The 20,980-nt window shown below is 50.1% G+C and overlaps 1 pseudogene; it reads left to right on the top strand.

Annotated features, from left to right (window-relative positions):
* Nucleotides 1-1,096: 1,096 nt before the first annotated feature.
* LOC118976685 (nucleoporin NUP35-like) lies at nt 1,097-20,147 on the top strand (annotated as a pseudogene).
* The last annotated feature ends 833 nt before the right edge of the window (nt 20,148-20,980 follow it).

The following is a 20,980-nucleotide window of genomic DNA, read 5'->3' as shown; positions in this document are numbered from 1 at the left end:
CTGGGTCAACCTCCAATTTTGGAAGCCCAAGGCTTGCTCCACCTCCAACCCCTGTCACCTCTTCTGCAGGTCGACCCCTGTCTGCTGTGCTCCTCTCAGCTTGGCATCGCCTCCTGAGGACATACTCACTGGATGCTTCCTCCATAGCTCCCAGCCCAACGGCCCTGAAACTAGACTTCATCTCTCTTGCCTCTTTGGCCCAGGCCCAGCTCAGCCGCGGCACATTCAGCCGCATATGTGGGGATGAATAGCTGAGGACAGAAAGTCTTCACCTGACACGGGCCATAGGTTCTTGAAAAGCGCGGCAGGAAGCGAAACGACACAGTAAATCGAGACAGTGTTACCCCAGGTTAGTTGATGTGAACGAGAGTTGAGTTCCGATGGCCCATTTCTGGTCCCAAGAACATCACCAAACTTCTGGGTGAAGACCTGCAACATTTCTAATATTCAACATTGAAATAAATGTGAGCTACACAGACATCTAAGAAACACAAATAAAAACAAGAGGATTTTCTAGCCTGCTGATTCCAGTTCGGATCCCAGGTGGCTGGAGCCTCTCCCGGTTCCTCCGGGTGCAGTGCAGGATCACCCTGGACAGGACACCCTCCCTGAACAGGGCCACTCACACACACTTGCATGCACTTGCATACTCACATTGGACGGTGTAGACACTACGTTCACCTCCCGAACCCGGCTCTGTGATGAGGGAACAAACTGGAGCACCCAGAGAAGGGCCACCCAGGCGCGGGGACACCGGGCACACTACACAGACTGGGGGCCCAGCCAGGAACCGCTGCGTGTGGAGGTGCAGGTCAGAACCCTTCAGCCCAAAGGGAGTGACGAGCCGTTGGCGCCATCTGGTGGCCAGTTGGTGGGTTGTGCTTGGGGCCTCCATCTGCGAAGAGGCTTTGATGCCGGGGATTCCGTGGTTTCCTTCTTGCTGAACAGAGTCAGGAAAGAGGTAGTGATGTGAACTGCATCCTCCGTGTCTCACCCTGACGCCTTCGTGCAAAGCTTCCAGCCTTTCACCGGAACTGACTCTGAGAGGGCAGAAGGAGGCACATTCTTAAATGGAAAAGTGTGTGTGTGTGCAGGCATGTGGGGGTCTGAGGAGGGGATCCTGGGCGAAGGCTGGACCTCGGTGAGGCTGGTGTCTATGGGGCCCATCTTGGGGAAAGGTAGGCCTGTGCAAGGGCCCACAGAGCGGTTCACTGGGGGCGGGGGGGGGGGGGCAGAGGCTGGGTGGGTGCAAGCGGCCAGGGCTGGGCGCACTCCCTGGGGAGCCGGGTTCCACTGCGGTAGCGCCTCAGCCGGGACTCACTGCTCGCAGTGCTGTGAGGACAGAGCCCTGCTCAGCCGGGAACCCACCACATGCCCTGTCCACGTCTGCAGCAGCTGGGGCACGTGGGCCCTCCGGCCTCCCAGCCCCTCGGGTTTCAGCGGCAGTGGTGTGGCAGCAGGGGAAGGAGGCCTCTGAGGGCCAGCAACCTGGAGGATGGTCACCCTCCAGCGTGGACCCAGCCCTGGCACCACCACCCCCCCCCCCNCCCCCCCCCCCCCCCCCCCCCGCCCCAGTGTCAGCACCCTGGTTGCTTTGTGGGCTGACCAACGGCACCTCCCAGGTGGAGCACCTGCCCCTGGGGGTGCATCGCTGCCTCCTGCTCAGGACAGGGACCAATCAGAGTTCTTCCCCGGTGGGGAGCAGCTTCCTTTCCTGTTCAGATTCAAGGTTAGGATGAGGGTCTGGGGCTGCTGAGGCCACCAGGGAGAATCCCGGAGCAGAGAGGGACAGGGAGAAGCTTTCAAGAGCTACAAGGGAAGCCAACCTCCCCCCGCCCCCCCCCTCCCGCCACCCTGTACCTCCTGGTTTGGCTCTGTGTCCGATAATGTCTTTGTCCTTAGGCCGCTGAGAACCAGAGATGTGAGTTTCACACCACCCAGCGTCCTTCAGTGTCTGCAGGAATTCGTGGGGGGGCACCTCAGAGGAATCACGAACTTCCTCTCCTGGGCAGAGCCCAGTGGCTTGCACACTGAAGAAATGGAACTTTCTCTGCTGCTGAGCAGGACTCCTGGGTCCTGTGAGGAAAGAACCAAGGGCTACTGCATGCTGCTTGTGTTCAGTGCTGACACTCTCGGTTGTCTCTCCGGCCATTCCCACAGCCTCCCCCTGCACAGCCTGCCACGAGGCTGGGAAGCTGAACAGACAGGTCTTGGCTCCTCCAGGCTCTTGGTGGAGGGTCATGTGACCCAGTTCTGGCCAGTGAGATGGGAGCACAGCCTGTCACCAGTGGGCATGTGGGCGCATGGTTAATGGTTTGATGGTTTTCCTTAACAGTTGAGTTGCCTCAAATAATACTTAATAGTAGAGGTATAAAAATAATGAAAAAGTTAAATAATGGACTTTTTATTATAACAATTTCTAGTTTCTTTTCTTTTTTAAGATTTTATTTATTTATTTTTACAAGGGAGGGAGAAAAGAGGGAGAGAAGCATCAACGTGTGGTTTTTCTCTCAGGCACAGGGGGCGGGGGCTGGGGCCCAGCCGGGCCGCTCCACTCAGGCTGGGCCGCTCCGTCTGCATGTCTCCTGCTGGGGCCTGGGCCAAAGTTGTCCCAGGGACGCAGGTCCCCGCAGTGAGAGAACAAGCCCAAACGCCTTCACAGGAGCACACTTCAAGCGTCCGCTCCCCTCATGGCCACCAGCAGTGACGAAAGCCACACGGCCCAATCGAAAATAGAGGGGGAAAGCCAAGCCTGACCACCGTGAGGCCATGGCAGAGGGTGAGGCTGTTCACCCCCGGGACCAGTGATTCCCCGGCTGCCCATAACAGTTCCCGCAGGCTGGAGTAAGACCTGACCATCAACGGTCAACTCACACTTCCAGGCTTTGCATGCGTTCTGGAAGACTGTCTGTGTCCCCTTGCAGGGTTTTCTCTGGGTGCCAGGCACACATGAGGATACCTGGACACTTGGAGACCTCTGGGGCCGTCCTGAAGGCTATTCTGACTAAAATGTTTTCTGGGGACTTTGGTCGAGACGGAGGCTTGCAGGTAGGCACGCTTCACCTCCTCATGCAACTCCAGAGAGAACTGCAACTAAACCTCGAAACAGACAACACCCAGAACGGTCAGAAAATTGAACTGTATGGAAGTGCAGCAGCCAAGGATTTAGAGAAGCCACATTCATCCAGATGGGCGGGAGGTGGGGCGTGAGAAGTGGAAACGGTGGAACGGGTGGCCGCACACTCACCTGTGGCAGGTAAAACTCGGGACACCTTGGGAGCAGCGATCGCAGCCCCAGGCCGCACCGCACAGCCGGTGCCAGCACAGGGAAGATAAGGCCCATGGCTTCTGGCTGTAAAACCAGCGGGGGTTGAGGTGGCAGAAGAAACGGTTGGGTTTCCAGGAGATTCCACTTATGGGCCTGCCTGGTCTTGGAATTACGTGAACCCACCCCCTTGTATTCAGCACTAGGGCAGCAGCTTGAAGGGCGCCCGCTACATGGCTGGGGGGGGTGGGGGTGAAGTGACTGCAAACAGGACGAGTGCCGGGCAGTCCCCCAGAAGCCAGGCAGCAGAACCGTCCCCTCTCCGGGCCTCCCCTGACACAGAGCCACAAAGTGGGGCAGCAGCTGCCCCGCCCTGGCGAGTACCTAAGTACCTGAGGCTCCGCCCCACACAAGTTACAGGTGCCTTTTCTTCCACAGGCTCCACACTAGTGAGGCAAGGAGTCAAGAAGCAGAACAGGAACAGAACCACAGAAACAGAGATCACATGGAGGGTTATCAGTGGGGAGGGGGGTAGAGAAGGGGGGAGAAGGTACAGGGAATAAGAAGCATAAATGGTAGGTAGAAAATAGACAGGGGAGATTAAGAATAGTATAGGAAATGGAGAAGCCAGAGAACTTACGTGTACGACCCATGGACAAGAACTAAGGCAGCCGGGGCGGGACGCTGCTGCAAGGAAGAAGGTACTGGGTGGAGGGGGTCAAAGGAGAAAAATTGGGACAACTGTAATAGCATAATCAATAAAATATATTGAAAAATATTTCCTGGATGTGCAAAGGCAAAATCCACTGCTCCTCTATTGCCAATGTCATGTGAAGGTCAAGAACACTTCTTAGTGTGCTGAAGCCTGGCTTGCATCTCTGGGGGAGGGCATTCCGTGGTCGTGCTGTGGTTAAGTGGTTGTCCCAGAGTGTTTCTGCCACTCTGTGGAGGTGTGTGTGACTCCGGGAAGCTGACTTGACTGATAGTGGGTGCAGCCTGACGAGTCTGCTTCGGGGGGAGACCAGTGCACATTCTTCCAGGGCAGCCTTGACCTGCCCCGCGTGCGAAAAGCGTAGGACTAACGCTCATCTCCTTGTCCTGAATCCAGTGTGCTGCCCAAGGCCCCTCGGTCTCCAGATGTGTAGGACCAGGAGCTGTAGCAGAACTTCCAGAACTTGTTATTGCTTCCATCGTTCTCATCCAGCGTACCGTTAGTTTCGAGGGTCCGGGGCTAAGGATCCGCTGCGACGGCAGCTTTGCTGTGGAGCCGGGAGCCCACGCTGGGGTCTGAGCCAACGATGCTGGGCTCTCCCGAGTCTCCAACACCAGTTCTCACCTGGAGCTTTAATGGGCATCGGCTCTAGTGACTCCTCCACCTCAGCAGATGAGTGGCCCTCCTGTGGGAGCAATGGAAATGAGGTCACCTTTACTCGCAGGCAGGTCACCACGCAACCAGTTGTACCGGCTCGTAAGGATGAAAGCGGAGCTGTACCCGTGAGCAGCACGTGTGATGATGTCTCCAGCCCGGGACTTGGGTCCACACCTTTCACTTCCAGGGAACAGCCCAACCTGCCAGTGACTCAGAGCCCTCTCGGGGGGTCACAGCTGCCCCTGGAACAGGGCGCAGTAGGTTTCGTCCAGCAACGTGGGTCAGCCACGAAAGACCTTACCTCCTGCCCAGTGGGGTCCTTTTTTGTTTTGTTTTTTAAATATTTTGTTTATTTCTTTTAAAAGAGAGGGGCAAGGGAGGGAGAAAGGAAGAGAAACATCAACATGTGGTTGCCTCTTGCATACCCCCTACTGCGGACCTGGCCCACAGCCCAGGCCTGTGCCCTGACTGGGAATCGAACCAGCGACCCTTTGGTTCTCAGGCAGGCACTCAGTCCACGGAGCCACACCAGCCAGGGCGGATCCTTTTTATAGTCTAGGGATTCTCTGACTTCCGAAGATCACCTGATGGCACAGGGGGAAGTGTGTTTGGTTTCCTCAAACATCTGCTTCCTATAGATCATTGCAATTTGCATAATACACGAATATCTTGAAACAGGTGATGCCTAACACAGGAAATTGGAGGCATATTTGTTATCAGTCCAAACTGCAGGCCTGGAAAGCCTTAAGCAAAGATGAAAGGAGTTTTGGAGAGTCCATCGTGATCGGTGTAAAACCGTGTGCAGATAAAAGTGCTATGGACTGCCCTGGCTGGTGTAGCTCAGTGGATTAAGCGCAGGCCTGTGAACCAAAGGATCGCAGTTTGATTCCCAGTCAGGGCACATGCCTGGGTTGCAGGCCAGTTCCCAGCAGGGGACACACGAGAGGCAACCATATATTGACTGATATTTCTCTCCCTCTCTCCTTCCCTTCCCCTCTAAAGATAAGTAAAATCTTTAAAAAAATAAATAACCTACTAAAGTTCTTGGTAATAAACTTTGCCAGTCATATGTAAAAACAAAACTAGTTTCAAAGCCTTTTTTCCCCAGTAATACGCAATCTAAAGGTAAAAGTGTGCTGAGTCCCGCAGTGCAGCCAGCCCGCACCGGACATTCGGAAGGAAAGGCTGCGGGACAAAGGCAGGGCTCGGGCAGTGTGGCCCTGAATTCCTGGTGGTCCCTGACCCTGGCTGAGACCCTGGCCTCTCCCACTGCCGTGGAGTCCTGGAGGGGGGGCCCAGGAGAGGCGGAGCCACAGCGGGTGTGGGCCCTGGAGTACCCCACGCACCTGGGCCTGGCTGAGATGCCCGCATCATCCTCACCAAAGCTGAGTCTGACTTGGGGCCTGTCTGCGGGTACTGGCCCCGAGGGACAGGGTGGAGTGGCAACTTCCTCTCTACCGTCACTCTACCATGTCCCTGTTGCTGGAGGGTGGGGTTCTTCATTGTTTGTTACAATAAAGAAAGTAAATCAAAACTGCTGAAAAATAAAACAATGACTTTGTCCTAAAACGCTCCCTGTGAAAACCAGCGGCGCCTGGGACTCGCGTGGGGGTTTCCACGGGGACATGTGGGAGCCTGCCCGTGAGGAGGGCTCCCGCTGGCCCCAGAGGGCCGGGGGCCCGCTGTTCGTGGGCCGTGCAGACAGTGTGGTCCACACTGGACTCCTGCTGTCTCTCTGGGAGCTGGGCCTTCGGTATGTGCGGGTGGAGGGTGGCTGTGTGACTGGCCTTCGGCAAAAACCCTGGGCGCCGGGTCTCCTTGCAGCATCCCAGGTGGGCACACTTCGGTGCGTTGTCACAGACTCCGTGGGGGAGGGGTGGCACGTGTCCTGTGTAGCTGCCACGTGGAGAGGACACCTGGCTGGAGCCTGTCTTCTTCTAGACTTTGCCCACCACCTTTCTCCTCTGCTGATTTTCTGGGCGCCCCTGCGTTGTAACAAAGCCAAGCCTTGAGTACAGCCGCTGGCCCAGGTGGGAGTCCGCCCCACCAGTCAGCACAGCGGGGGCGGTCTCAGGCGCCCACCCAGCATGGTCACGCTGGGAAACGGGGTCGGCCCAGCTGGGGTCGGCCCTCTGGCCAGTGGGGAGGGTCAGGTTCAGGCTGTCTCTCAGAAATGGTGACAGAGTGCCCCGGGTTTGCTGTGTTCTCACCTCCCTGGTTATCTTGTCCCACCTCCTGCGCCCAGGATTTGTGTTGCTGGTTCAATTCCCAGTCAGGGCACATGCCTGGGTTGTAGGCTGGGTCCCTTTTAGGGGTCACGTGAGAGGCAGCTGATCGATGTTTCTCTCCCTTCTCTCTCCCTCCCTTCTCTTCTCTCTAAAAATAAAATCTTCCAATGTCTTTCCTTTATCCCCGTATTTGACTGACATTCCACATGGGTTTAGTTAGAGGCAGAGAGAGGTATTTCTCAGAGTTTCGAAAGTATTGGTCTTTCATTTAATAAATTTTTATTGAGACCCCCCATGTGCCTGGCACTGCCTCCGAGCTCTGGAGATGCATTGGGGAAGGCAGAGACCAGGGCACAGGGAGGCGAAGTCGGGTGCCCACTCTCCAGCCTGCGCTGGGCTTTCGCAGTGTTGTGCCTAGTATGGATTTATTTTGGGATTTATTAGAATTTTGCAATGTTGTGCCTAGTATGGATTTTTTTTTTTTTGCCCCTTTTCCTGGGCCCTTGGTGGGCTCCTTTGCTCTCTGTAAACTCACACCCTGTAGTTCCGGACATTTCTGCTGAGTGTCTGTGGATGACTGGGCAATGGACCTTTCAGGGCCGTCCTCTTTCTTGTTTTGTCCTCCTCTGATTCCTCCTTATCTTGTTGCTCCTTCTGGGAGATTTCCTCCAGTTTCTTTTCCAACCCTTCTAGTCTTTTTACTTCTTGCATAGCTTTTTAAAAACATATATTTTACTGATTATGCTATTACAGTTGTCCCATTCCCCCCTTTATTCCCCTCTGCCCTACATACTCCCTCCCACCTGCCTTGGTTCATGGCCATGGGTCGTACGTGTAAGTTCCTTGGCTTCTCCATTTCCTACACTATTCTTAACCTCCCCCTGTCAATTTTGTACCTACCCTTTATGCTTCTCATTCCCTGTACCTTTTCCCCCATTCTCCCTCTTCCCTTCCCCCTGACAACCCTCCATGTGATGTCCATTTCTGTGATTCTGTTTCTTTCTTTTTTAATATATTTTATTGATTATACCATTACAGTTGTTCTATTCCCCCCCTTCAATCCCCTCCACCCACACCCTCCCTCCCCCACCATTATCCCCCCCTTAGTTTATAACCACGTGTCTCAAGTTCTTTGGATTCTATATTTCCCCCACTATTCTCGCCCTCCCCCTATTTTCTACCTACCATCTATGCTATTTTCTGTACCTTCTCCCCCCTTCTCCCCCTCCCACCCCCCTGTTTCTAACCCTCCATGTGTTCTTCATTTCTATGGTTCCACTCCTGATCTAGCTGTCTTCTTGGTTTGCTTTTGTTTTAGGTGTGGTTGTTAATAACTGTGTGTTTGCTGTCCTTTCACTGGTCATCTTTTTCATCTTCTTTTTCTTATATAAGTCCCTTTAGCATTTCATATAATAAGGGCTTGGTGATGATGAACTCCTTGAACTTGACCTTACCTGAGAAGCACTTTATCTGTCCTTCCATTCTAAATGAAAGTTGTGCTGGATAAAGCAATCTTGGCTGTAGGTCTTTGGATTTCATGACTTGGAATACTTCCTTCCAGCCCCTTCTTGCCTGGAAGGTCTCTTTTGAGAAATCCGCTGACAGTGTGATGGGTACTCCTTTGTAGGTGACTGTCCCCTTATCCCTTGCTGCTTCTAGGATTCTCTCCTTCATTTTGGTCTTGGCTAATGTAATTATGATGTGCCTTGGTGTGTTCCTCCTTGGGTCCAACTTCTTTGGGACTCTCTGAGCTTCCTGGATTTCCTGGAAGTCTATTTCCTTTGCCAGACTGGGGAAGTTCTCCTTTATTATTTGTTCAAATACGTTTTCCACTCGTGGCTGTTTCTTTCCCCCTTCTGGTACCCCTATAATTTGGATGTTGGAACGTTTAAAGATGTCCTGGAGGTTCCTAAGCCTCTCCTCATTTTTTTGAATTCTCATTTCTTCATTCCTTTCTGGTGGGATGTTTTGTTCTTCCTTCTGGTCCATTCCATTGATTTGAGTCCCCGTTTCCTTTCCATCACTATTGGTTTCCTGTGCATCTCCCTTCATTTCAATCAGTCCAGCCCTCACACGTTCCTCTAATTTGTAACTTTGTTCCTCTAATTTGTGACTATAATCAACCAGTTCTGTGAGCATCCTGAGAAATAGTGTCCTGAATTGTGCTTCTGAGAGGCTGGCAATTTCTCGGTCGCTTAGAGTTATTGGCTCTGGGACTTTGAGTTCTTCTTGTGCCATCTTTCGGGTTGTTTGTGCCTGTTCCATAGCAGGATCAGAGCCCTAAAGTGTTCACTAGAACAGGGCAACTCAGTCGCTGGGTTGTGACGTTGTAGGTGGGGGCGGGGTCAAAGAGGGACAATGGCTCTCACTGGTCTTGCAGGGCAACTAAGTCGCTGGGTTGTGACGCTGTATGTGGGGGCGGGGTCAAAGAGGGACTATGGCGTCCTGTCCACCGCCTGCCGCCCCGGCCCTCACCGGTGCCGCAGTTGCTGCCGTCACCGGGCCCACGCGTTTCGTCCCACTGCACGCGAGTGTGCCACCGCTGTCAGCCCTCGCCCCCTGGGGCCTGCGTGGTCTGTCTCACTGTGCGCGAATATGCGCCCGCGGTCTGCCCCGCACCCCAACTGGTTCCGGTCTGCCTGCGCGCCTGGGTCGGGGGCCGGTCCTGCCCGACCCTGCTCACTGCTGGCTCCGCCCCTCTTACCATCCCCGTTGAATGGTTAGATGTAGTCGGACTTCCGTATAATTCAATTTCCTGTCCTTTGGTTGTGTCTTTGTTTCTCCAAACCTTTGTTGTATTCAAACTTGGTTGTGGGAGAAGGCACAGTGTTTCCACCTATGCCTCCATCTTGGCGGAAGTCCCCTCTGTGATTCTGTTTCTGTTCTAGTGGTTTGCTTAGTTTGTTTTTCTTTTTTCTTTTTAGGTTCAGTTGTTGATAGTTGTGAGTTTATTGTCATTTTACGGTTCATATTTTTTAACTTCTTTTTCTTAGATAAGTAAGCCCTTTTAACATTTCATATAATAAGGGCTTAGTGATGATGAACTCCTTGAACTTGACCTTATTTGGGAAGCACTTTATCTGCCCTTCCATTCTAAATGATAGCTTTGCTGAATAGAGTCATCTTGGATGTAGGTCCTTGCCTTTCATGACTTTGAATATTTCTTTCCAGCCCCTTCTTGCCTGTAAGGGTTCTTTTGAGAAATCTGCTGACAGTCTGATGGGAACTCCTTTGTAGGTAACTTGGCTGCTTTTAAGATTCTCTTCTTCTCATAGCCTTCACTTTTTCCTCTATTTTGCAACCAAACTCACAACCATTTCTGTGAGCGTCCTGATCACCAGTATTTTGAACTATGCATCTGATAGGTTGGCTATCTCTTTGTCACTTACTTAGTTGTATTTTTTCTGGAGCTTTGATTTCTTCTTTCATTTGGGCCATTTTTGGGGTCTCCTTGTGCCTGTTATGTAGTGAGGGTTGGAGCCTTAGGTACTTGCCAGGGTGGGGCAACCCACGTGGCTGCGTTGTGACGCTGTCTGTGGGGAAGGAGTCCAAAAGGGAACACTGCCACTTGCTCGGCTCTCTGCCGGCTTTCAGTCACTTCCTCCACTGCCCACAAGCAAGTTAGGACCTTCTGGTGCTGATTCCCAGGTGAGTGGGCTTGTGTACATTTTAGGACCCTGTGGGTCTCTCAAATGAGCTCTCCTGTGTGGCAGGGAGTTTCTCCTGCTGCCTCAACCCCCGCAGGTTTTTACAGTCAAAGGTTTTGAGGCTTTATCTCCCTGTGTTGGAACCCAGGGTTACATGGTCTGTCTCACTCCCCAGTTGTTCCTCTTGGTTTATCTGCATGCAAAACGGGGCCGCTAGGTCCACCAGCCAGCCGCCACCTCACCTGGTCCACCTTGCTGTGCATCCTCTCTGCCCTGGCTGCCTGTCTCCACCCCTCCTACCAGTCTGGGTGAATGTTTCTTCTGTAACTCTTTGGTTGTTGGACCTCCACACAGTTCAATTTTCTGTCACTTCTGTCTTTTTTTATTTTTAAATTTGTCGTTGTCCTTCTTTTGGTTGTTGGAAGAGGCACAGTGTATCTACCTACATCTCCATCTTGGCTGGATCTTCCTTGGAGAGTTTTTACTATCCAAGAATTTTTATAGTTTCTGAAGTTTCTTACAGAGATGTCATACTGGTTTGTTTCATGGATGCAGTTGCTACATATCTGAGAATAGTGTTTGTTTTAAAATTTTCACCTCCTTGCACAGTCTTTTTCCCCCATGTGGCTTTTTCCCTGTCCATTTGTTTTGGCCTCAAAAACTAACAGGTAGTAGAGGTTTTTCTCAGATGTATGCATGACCCTTGGTTGTCTGCTTATGATTAAGAGTTGGGGGCAAAAAAAAAAAGAAAAAAGAAACCTCTTTGGAAGATCTGGGCACATGTGTTTTAGGACCTCTAGACTTTGATGTTCATTGTAGGGTAAATTGTGTGGGCCATTTGTTGGGGGAGACTCTTAGCTCATATCTTGGGAATTGTCAGTTTTGTTACAGAACAGACCTGGGGGAGGTGAATGATCTACTATTACTGACTGGACCCACCTTGTGCTCCAGGGGTTCCCCACCCCATACAAGGTTCGCCTTGCCTGCCACCAGGGAAAGACGTCTCTCAGTGCCAGAGATCAGTGAAAAGGAAAGGGATTATTTATTTAAAGAGTTATACAAACTTAAGAGTAATGACTTAATGTCTTCACTGAGATCCCAAAGTCCTTTAGAATACCCACAAACACACAGTCCGTCTTTCCCTCTGTGCCCAGTCTTGGTACCGTATCTCAGAAAAAGAAGTAGAAGTCTGTGGTTCTTCTCTGCCCAAGCCACACGGTCCCCCAAATACCCACTGTGGCTGCCGCACCAGTCTTCCACTCCATTTCCGACTCCTCCCACAGTTGGCCACAGCCGCCAGCATTCCCGTATTCTCCCAGCTTCACTGGGCCGCCATAGTAAGTCTGGGCAGGTGTGGCCCTGTGGTGCGGAGCCAATCATCTCCAAGCTCTCACCCAGGCTCTGTAACCAGTGGTGGGGTTGCCTCCAAGTTACATCATGGGTTGAAGTCACTCCCATCCCCCTGGCTCAAAGCATGGCCACAGCTGTTTAACATATCTGTGAAACCAGTTAAAGGTTATAAATATGTTAAATGACCATGCCACAGGTTAGCTGCAAAGCTATTGCTGCACAAAACAGCTCTCAATGGCCCTGCTCCATGGGTCCCATTCCCCAGCTCAGACTTGGGGGGGTGAGGACATCCTATATATGTGTATTTTTCTAATATTTCTTGGACACCGAGTTCTGGACCCTATTACAAATCCCTATTTGCCCACCCCACTTGGCTGCACCCTGTTACAGTTTCTCCAGAAAGGAATCTTTTAAAATTTCTGCATGGAGCCCTGGCTGGTGTGGCTCAGTGGATTGAATGCAGGCTGCAAACCAAAGGGTCGCCAGTTCAATTTCTAGTCAGGGCACAGGTCTGGTTGCAGGCCAGGTCTCTGGTGGGGGGCTCGTGAGAGGCAACCACACATTGCTATTTTTCTCTTTCTCCTTCCCTTTCACTTTCTCTAAAAATAAATTTAAAAATCTTTTAAAATAAAAAAGAAAGTCATTTTTAAAAAATAACATTTCTGCGTGGAGAGCACGGATTTGGCTGTCAGTGTTCTGGGGGCCGAGCAGAGGGAAAAGGAGGGCGGCCCAGTCTTCAGTAACCACGTGCTCACTTAATCCCGTTCTCGAGACCACTTGTGACCTTGGTTTGGCTAGTGCCCCCTGTGCACAGAGGCTCTTCGTGTTCTAGAGAATCACCTTCCACTCCTCTGCTGGGACGAGGAGCCTGGAGTTGCCAGGACGTGCGCAGGGCGAACTCCAGGGCGTGGGACTGCTGGGTGGCAAGGTGTGTTTTAGATCTGTACGTCTCCGTTGAGCTCACATCAGTTTACACCATTCCCAGCAGCACGTGAGAGTGTCTATTTCCTCAGACATTGTCAACAGTCATCAACCTTTCCAACTGGGAGAAAGGGGGCAAACAGCTTATCTGTCCACTTTAATTACATCGTTCTTAGGTTTGAGACCAAGCGTCTTTTCCCTGGCAGGGTGACGTTTCCGCGCGTTTCCTCGGCAGCCTTGGCCAGCGTCCAGTGCCCTCTGGCTTGTTGGTCTGCCTTTGGCTGCTGGGTGCTCATTACTGCTTCCAGTTTCTTGTTTGTTGCTTTTGCTAATAGTGGTTTATCAGGAGACATTTTTTTAAAACAGAGCAAACACTTATTTTCTATGCAAAGGTGATTCGGAGAGTTTATTTAAAGGCGGCGGGGACAGCAGAGCACGGAGCTTCCAGCACGAACTGTGTGTTTCTATGTCCTTGGCTCATTCGTTTCCCCTCCTGGGTTACTTTTCCTTGTAACTGATTTAAAGAGGCATTTTTATTTTTAGGGGTGTTACTCCCTTGCTATATGTGTTACAAATATTTTTGCCAAAGTTTGTTGTCTTTTTAAATGATGTTTTGTACCGTGCGGAATGCAGAATAAAAGTATCCTATGGCTTCTGAGTTTCGGCCTGTATTTAGAAAAGCCTTCCCCATTTCAAGAATAAAAATAGATTTATTCAAGTAGTTTCCTTTTGGACTCTCATGGTTAACTTTCATATTTAAATCTTTGCTCCATCTGGAGTTTATTTTGGAATGAGGAGGGAAGTAGGAATCTATATTTATTTTATTATAAATGGCTAGTTGTTCCAACGCCTTCAACCCATGGCCATCTTTACCACACATCCATTTTTACTGGGGTCTAATCTGTAGTCTCGTATTCCAAAATCTTTTCTTAAAGATTTTATTTATTTATTTTTAGAGAGAGGGGGAGAAAGGAAGAAAGAGAGAGAGAAACATCAATGTGTGCTTGCCTCCCACTCACCCCCAGCTGGGGACCAGGCCTGTGCCCTGGGAACGGAACCCTCAGCCTTTCCGCTGGCAGGATGGTGCTCAATCCACTGAGCCACGTCAGCAAGGGCTCCACCGAGTTTTCAAAAAGATTGTATTTACTTATGTAGAGAAAGGGGAAGGCAGGGAGAAACAGAGGGAGAGCGACATCGATTGGTTGTTGTGCATGCCCCAGCCAGGGACCAGGCCCACAGGCCAGGCATGTGCCCCACCTGGGAATCAGACAGGTGACCTTTTGCTTCAAGGGAGGACGCACTACCAACCGGGCCACACTGGCCAGGGCTCCATTGATGTTTGAATTAAAGAGGCTAAATAATATATATTAACACTTGGAAGAAAAGTTCTTCCCCAACATTACTCTTCTTTTTCAGAATTTTCCAATGACTCTTATGTATTCTTCCAAATTTCAATAGGTTTTCTTTTAAAAATTTTATTTATTTATTTATTTTTAGAGAAAAGGGAAGAGAGAAGGGGAGAAAAACATCTACCTGTTGCCTCTCACATGCCCCTAACTGGGGACTTGGCTTGCAACTCAGACATGTGCCCTGGCTGGGAATCGAACTGGTGACCTTTCAGTCTGCAGGCTGGTGCTTAATCCACAGAGCCACACTGGCCAGGTCATCAACATGGGTTTTTTTTTTTCTTTTTTATACACCCACATTGCCATATGATTGCCATTGTAGCAGTATCTAACATATCTGTTTCCTCACATAATTATCATTTTTTTTTCTAGTGGAAAGAACAATTACGATCTCTCCTCTGAGTAAGTTTGATGTTTGTGGTGAGTTGTGTTGTCTATAATCCCTGTACTGTGCATTAGAGCTCCAGGATTTACTTCCTGGGAGTCACAAGTGTGCAGCCTTAAATAGCACCTCTCCGCACCGCCAGCCGCTGGTGACCGCCACTCCACTCGGGGCGTTTTCCTTCAGTTCCGTTCTTCTCATCCTCACGTTTAAAGAGACAGCACACAGTACTTACCTTTCGTTGTCCGACTTACCTCACCAGTTTCCACAAGCTCCGGGAAAACCCTGTCGATTTGGATTTGGATTTGGATTGCATTCAGTTTACACACCGATTCAGAAAGAACTGCCGTTTTTACAATGTTGATTCTTCTTCCTCGAGAACGAGGTCTTTTCACGGACTTTAGTTTCTCGCAGAGTTTTGCAGTGTGCTGCTCGAGGTTTCCGAACACCTGCTCCGCTCGTTCAGAGAGGTCACGTGGCCCAACCCCAGAGGTGCTGTCTGCACCGCAGTCCCTGCGGTTCGAGGCCCCACTGCCCTGCGGGGAGGCACCAGCACCCTTCAGGTTTAGTTCGTACCCTGTTTTGTTATTGTATGACACTTTCTAAAAACGTTTTAACTGAATTTATTGGGGAGGCATTGGTTGATAAAATTATGTGTGTTTCAAGTGTAAAAGTCTATAATGCATCATCTGTATAGTGTATATACATCTGTATATTGTGTGTTCACCACCCGAAGTCAAGTCTCCTTCGCCATTTATCCCCCCTTGATCCTCTTCCCTCCGGCAATCACCGTACTGTTGTCTGTGTCTACGAGGCTTTTTTTAAAGATTTTATTTATTTATATTTAGAGAAGGGAAGGGAGGGAGAGAGAGAAGCATCAATATGTGCTTGCCTCTCATGTGCCCTCTCTCGGGGACCTGGCCTGCCCTGACTGGGAATCGAACCAATGACCCTTTGGCTCACAGGCCCGTGCTCAATCCACTGAGCTATACTCATGGGGCATATGAGTTTGTTTTTTGCTTAATCCCTTCACCTTTTTCACTCAGCTCACTCACCCTCCTCCCCTCTGACAGCTGTCTATTTTCTTTATCTAGGGGACTGTTTTTATTTTGTTTAGTTTGTTCATTAGATTCCACATAGAATCATATGATGTTTGTCTTTCTCCAGCTTATTTCATACTTCATCCATGGTGATATTTTCTCTTGTTGTATTTAAATTAGTTACTATTTTGACATGAGTTACTGATGTTAGAATATTATTATTATTTTTAAAGATTTTATTTATTTATTTTTAGAGAGAGGGGACGGGAGAAAGAGGGGGAATGAAACATCAACATGTGGTTACCTCTCATGCATCCCCCGCTGGGAACTGGCCTGCAATCCAGGAATGTGCCCTGACTGGGAATCAAACTGGTGACCCTTTGGTTCGCAGGCTGGCACTCAATCCACTGAGCCACACCAGCCAGGGCAGAATATTAATTTACTTAAAAGCTTTTATTTATTTATTTTTAGAGACAAGCGAAAGGAGGAATAAAAAGAGGGAGGGAAACATCAATTGGATGCCTCTTGTGTGAGCCCCAATCTGGGACTGATGCCGCAACCCAGGCGGGTGGCCTGACCAGCAATCAAACAGGTGACCTTTTGCTTTGTGGGACAACACCTCATCAACTGAGCCACACTGGTCAGGGATGAATATTAATTTTATAACCTGCTACCCTATGACATTGTCTTATTAAGAGTTTTTTAGTTGAGCCTCAGGTTTTCCAATGTCACTTGTATAGTCATAACTAGCGATAGTTTCCTTTTGAGCCTTAATTGACTGAGCTGGCTAGCACTTCTAGCACTGAAGAACGAGATTATGAGTAGAACTCATGTCATGTCATGCCTTTAACCCTTATATCCAGTGCTCTTTTTTTTTAAACTCTTTTTTAAAAGGTTTTATTTATTTATTTTTAGAGAGGGGGAAGGGAAGGAGAAAGAGGGAAAGTAACATCGATTTCTGGTTGCTTCTCACACACTCTCTACTAGGGACCTGGCCCACAACCCAGACATGTGCCCTGACTGGGAATCAAACCAGCAACCCACTGGTTTGCAGGCAGGTGCTCAGTCCACTGAGCCACAGCATCCAGGACAATCTAACACTCTTTTTAGGTACATGTGCAATCCCCTAAACAGCTGCTGAGCACCAATGACCTACAAAGCATTGCTCTATATAAGAAACAGTAAGAAAGAAAATAAAATGGTCAACATCCAAATTTATAATATTTTTCCCAGTAAACAGATCTAGAGCCACAACAAATATCCAGCTGAAATTCTTTTTTTATTATTGATTTTAGAGAGGGGGAAAACATAGATTTGTTGTTCTATTTACTGATGCGCTCATTGGTTGACTCTCGTGTGTGCCCTGACCAGGCATCAAATTTGCAACCTTGGCGTGTCAGGACAATGATCTAACCAGCTCCGCTACCCAGCCAGGGCCTCCAGTTGAAAATTTTGATGCTTTTAAAATCTTCCCAACAAATTCAATATTCTACCCTATTAAGTTGAAACATGGCCCCAAAAGATAATGAAGACAGTGTTTTGTTTTGGGGAGAGAGGGAATTGGAATGAGCTGAGACTAAGGAGATTACTGAACAGTGAACATGCTAAATATTTACTCAAAAGCCAAATACATGAAATAAATAAGGGGATGAGCCCCCTGACCCACATGAGCTGGAAGCAGAGCTGAGTGAAGGCCCAGCAGTGGGAGCCCCAGGCAGAGTGGGAGCTCGGGGGTAAGGGGTGAGAGGAGAAAGCACGAAGCACGTGTGTTCGGCATGAGCGCTGCGATCATGCGGAGCCAACAATCCAGGGAGGCACGACCCATGGCACAGTTAAGCATTAACGCAAAGTGCTAACAGCTAGAGACCGTGTTTGTTTCAAAGGAGGTGAGGCATCTGTTGGGCAGACACGTACTGAGCACCTGCTGGAGGTCAGGCCCCATCTATTGAACAGACACAAAATGCTGAACAGAAAAGACAGGTAGGTCCCTGTCCTGGCTGGTGTGGCTCAGGGGACTGAGTGCCGGCCTGTGAACCAAAGTGTCACAGGTTTGATTCCCAGGCAGGGCACATGCCTGGGTTGTGGGCCAGGACCCCAGTAGGGCGTGTGCAAGAGGCAACCACACATTGATGTTTCTGTCCCTCTCTTTCTCCCTCCCTCCCCCTCTGTCTAAAAATAAATTAAAATCTTTTAAAAAATAAAGACAGAGTTCCTGTTCTTTTTTTTTTTTTAATATTTTATTTATTTATCTTTAGAGGGGAAGGGAAGGAGAGAGGGAGAGAAACACCAATGTACGGTTGCCTCTCGTGCATCCCCTGCTGGGAACTGACCCCTGCCAGGAACTGGCCTGCAACCCAGGCATGCGCCCCGACCATGCGCCCCGACCGGGAATCGAACCGCAATCGTCTGGTTCGCAGGCCCGCGCTCAATCCACTAAGCCACACCAGCCAGGGCGGGAGTTCCTGTTCTTAAGAAGCTTACAGTCCATCAGTCCATGGGGGAGGTGGGCGAAAACAAGTGGGAAAATAATGAATACATTATTAGAAGCTGTGATGAGTGCTACAGGAAGCACACGAGTAATGTAATTTAGATTTGGGGTGCCAGGGGGAGATCCCCAGAGGAAGCTGCCTGGAGGCTGGAACCTGTAGGGTGAACGGGCATAGGGAAGAACGCCTCAGGCTGGGGCAGCGCTGGGACTTCTGGTTCCAGTTTAGAGGACAAAGCCCCTTTCTGTCACCTCCGATGACCTGGGGGCTGGGGAGGGAAGCCTGGCTTATGCCAAGGCACGAAAGCGCAGGTGTGACAGGTATGAGGAACCACGGTGTCACAGCTCAGTAAGGGAACATGCAGGAATGGAAACACCACAAAGGGAAAAGGAAAAACAAAAAGATAGAAATATGAAGAAGACGGAAAAGGAGAAAATTCAAAATACATCCAGTGTGTGCTGTGCATGTGACCCATCTCGCCATGGGGTTCCTCACTCTGAGGAGGGAGGCGGCTCGGGTCCTCCTCCAACCCAGGGCCTATAGGGGCAAATGCCGTCAACCGTCTATCTCCTGGACAGGGAGTCTGTCCCACAAAGCACCCTCTGCTCCCCGAGACTACATCCGTTTGACATCACCAGCTGCATTTTTATTTTCCCAAATGCGAACTCCTACAACGGACTTTTGAGGAACAAACGCATCTTTCTTCCAGTCACAGGCGCGTACACACGACCCACAGGGGCCCGTGTCTGGAGAGCACGCAGCTCTGCAGTGGCTCCCCGCGCTGTGGCGAAGGCCCACGCCTGGTCCCTGCTGCCTGCGGAGCACGGGCGCTCCTCTCCAGTCTCCTCTCTCTCTCCTGCTTACAGCTCTCAGACGCAACAGGGTGGAAGTCGCCCCAGGCGCCCCTTGGCTTGAAGGCTGGTGCTCCCTCCCTGATGAGACAAAAGCACAGTAGTAACTGGGCAGCTTGGACAGGCTGGCATTGAACCAGTAACTGGCGGAGCTTAACCACCAAAACCAAAGCCGGCCCAAGTTCTGGCTACAAAAAGCGATGTCCTACTGAGGGTGCAGCTCTAACGGTACTTTCATCACCCAGCTGGGTCTGTGAGGGACAGAGTGTCTCAGCCTTGGGACAACCGATTCCTTTTCTCCTTACGTTTTCTCCTTCGTCACTGTGGGTCGGAGTCCCCGTTTTTGCCTTCTCTCTGTGGTCTAAGAAAATCAAAACGACATGCATGGAGTTGGTATGATGGGGTGGGAGTCCACTGTTTTTGAGGCTGGGACCCTGGAGGTGGGGCGAGAGAGGTTGTGTTTTTAATTGTTGAACGAGAGCAATTCTGTCGACTGCCACCAGCACCATGGCAAACTCCCGGCTCAACTGCCCACCGTTTCCTCTCTGCTGCATCTACTCCTCGTGGGCATGTTCACAGGGTATGGGGGAGGCGGGAGGCAGTGCAGGGTGGGCAAGTCACTCTGGAGCCTGGTGGCCCAGGGGAGACAAGAGGGACTATTACAAGGACATGGTGGAGAAATTCGTTTTCAAAACAAGAGGTGTCTTTCCTTTGATCCTAGAAGAAAAGTGTTAGAATGGGTTCAGACGAGACAAAAATGCAGGTACAATTTGGAAATTAAGGAGGTTCATGTCTTGGGTTGGAGAACCCCCAGACTGGTTCTCAGAGCCCCGAGAGTCTTGGTAACTTTTTTGGGTCACCCCTAGACCAACAGACTACTAGCAGGTCCGTTTACTAGGTGAGGCAAAACCACCTAGTAAGTATTTATTCCTCGTAATTTAGTAGCTGTCTGAGACCTAAGTCGGGCACTACACAGGATATGCTCCAGTTTTGATTCAACAGCATACGCCCATTTAAAGTGTATAATTCAGTGGTTTTTAGTACATTCAGAATTGTGCAACTATCCACACAATCAACAGAACATTTCCGTCACCCCAAAAGAAACCCTGTATCCAAGCAGCCAGACATCCCTCCCCCTTCCCCTACCACCTCTAGGCAACCTCTCACCTGTCTCCTGTCTCTACAGATGTGCCTGCCCTTGACATTTCATGTAAATGGAGTCACGCAGTCTGTGGCCTGCTGTGTCTGCCTCCTTTCATTTGGCACCGAGCTCTCAAGGTTGGCCCATGCCCCATGCCGCTGCATTGGGGCTGCGTTCCTCTCCGTGGCCGAATAATATTCGAGTGTGTGGAGAGCACGCACTTGGTGCATCCATTTGTCAGTGGGCATTCCGTATGCTTCTACCTCGAGGCTATTATGACAGATGATGCCATAGACGCTCACGTACGTGTTTGTGTGGACCTGTTCTCACTTCTCATGGGCGAACACCTAGGAGGGGAATTGCTGGGTCGTTGGTAACTGTTTGAACATCTGAGGATGCCAGGCTGCTATGCCAAAGTGGAAGCATTGTTTTACATCCCTAACGGTGGCGCATGAGGGTCTGAGGTTGTCCACGTCCTCACCGCCCACGACAGCCTGCCTGGCGGGCGAGTTGCTTTTCCCTGATGACTAAGAAAGCTGAGCATCTTTTCATGTGCTCACTGGCCATTTGTGCATGTTCTTTGGAAAAATGTCTGTTTAGATCCTTGCCCATTTTCAAATTAGGTGATTTCTTTTTGGAGTTGTAAGAGTTCTTTTATATTCTACATACAAGCACTTCATCAGGTATGTGATTTACAAATAGTTTACCCCATTCTGTGGGTTGCCTCTTCTGAGTTAAAAAAAACTTTGAATTAAAAAAGTTTGCTTCACTTAAGTTGGTATTCTTTCCCTTTTAGTAGTTTATAGTATAAAAATGAGTATTTCTAAAATTTTACTCCAAGATGTTTCTCTTTTGAGACCTAAATTCAAATTTTGTTTCTCTACTACCTAGCTC

The sequence above is a fragment of the Sturnira hondurensis genome, unplaced genomic scaffold (genome assembly GCF_014824575.4).
Source record: "Sturnira hondurensis isolate 20B ecotype Veracruz unplaced genomic scaffold, ASM1482457v3 Scaffold0021143, whole genome shotgun sequence".
Classification (NCBI taxonomy): domain Eukaryota; kingdom Metazoa; phylum Chordata; class Mammalia; order Chiroptera; family Phyllostomidae; genus Sturnira; species Sturnira hondurensis.
This window is presented reverse-complemented; position numbering and strand designations above follow the sequence as displayed.